This window comes from Seriola lalandi, unplaced genomic scaffold (assembly GCF_002814215.2).
Source record: "Seriola lalandi dorsalis isolate HSWRI2012SDOR001 ecotype SW California unplaced genomic scaffold, Sedor1 jcf7180002004118, whole genome shotgun sequence".
NCBI classification, from domain to species: Eukaryota; Metazoa; Chordata; class Actinopteri; order Carangiformes; family Carangidae; genus Seriola; species Seriola lalandi.
The window spans coordinates 1-1,224 of NW_019474773.1; the positions used below are offsets into that span (position 1 = coordinate 1).

The following is a 1,224-nucleotide window of genomic DNA, read 5'->3' on the forward strand; positions in this document are numbered from 1 at the left end:
GAAGGTGAACATACGTAGGTGGTGGAGGAGGTTCTCCTCTGTGGTCGCTTGTGTCAGGAGGCAAAGGGAGGAGGACGTCATCTCTGAAGACAGATGGTCTCACCTGAGTGTCAGGACTTCCTCCAACCTCCAACCTTAGCTGACCATCAGAAAAAGACTGAGGCACCTCTTAGCCAGAGGCGGGAGAAGCGGATCATTAGGTGTGAAGGACGTGACGAGGCCACAGGAGGCGCCTTGTTCACCTGATAACCCCCAGAGCGACGGGACCGATCAGAGTCCAGAGGTCCGAACAGACGTCCAGCGGACCAAGGACCGAACCCCAGCAGAGGAGGAAATGTCCGCTAATGGATCAGACGCTGTCCTGACGGAGGCTGTTGTAGGCGCCGAAGACACAGATGAGCTTCCTGTCAAAGGTTCAGTGGAGATTGTGTCTCCAGATCTAAGCCTGTCTCTTCAACCGTCAGTGAACGGACCCTCGATCCGGATTGAGCTGGTTCCTCCAGATGACGCCATTCTGGAGTTCTGGGAGGGAAGCTCTCTGGTCCGAGCCGCCATGAACGCCGCCGTGGATCAGCTGACCAGAGAACAGCGGAGTGGCTCAGACCGGGTCCAAGAGAACCGCAGGGATGCCGAGACATGTCATACAGATGTTTACAGCTGCTGTAGTCAATATTTTATATCACTGTTGGCCACAGTCTCTCCACACTGCTGTGACCAGCTACAGTTGCTAAGCTGTGATTGGATAGTCAGTCGCCGTGGGAGGGACTTAAGCCTTGTTTAGCTTCTAGCTTCCTGTGAGTGTTTTCAGAATAAAAGCTGCCCGAAGCCTCCATCCAGAGACTAAACACCGAGCAAAAAGAGTGGGAACACTGGACTGAGATTCACACACACTTTATGTTTACAAACAAACAAACAAAAACAAACAAACAAACAATGGATGCACCTGACAGACACAACTAAGGGCAAAATGTCTCATGAAAAAAACTGATGGTTTTATTATTTGAAAAGAATTGAAGTGAATGAATTGAAATGTGATTGATTTAGATTCTTTTCTTTCATTTATTTAATAATTAATTCACATTAATTAAGGTTAATTAATAAGTGTTAAGCTCAGACTCTGATTGGATCATTTTTCATTTGATATTGAAAAAGTTTCTGTGATGTGATCTAAAATAAATGTGACATGTTCCTCGTCTGCAGCTCGGTGTAATCATCTGTTCAATA

General features: G+C 47.1%; 1 pseudogene; it reads left to right on the forward strand.

The window, feature by feature from the left end:
* The first annotated feature begins 4 nt into the window (after positions 1 to 4).
* On the forward strand, positions 5 to 666 carry LOC147820041 (uncharacterized; annotated as a pseudogene).
* Positions 667 to 1,224: the final 558 nt, after the last annotated feature.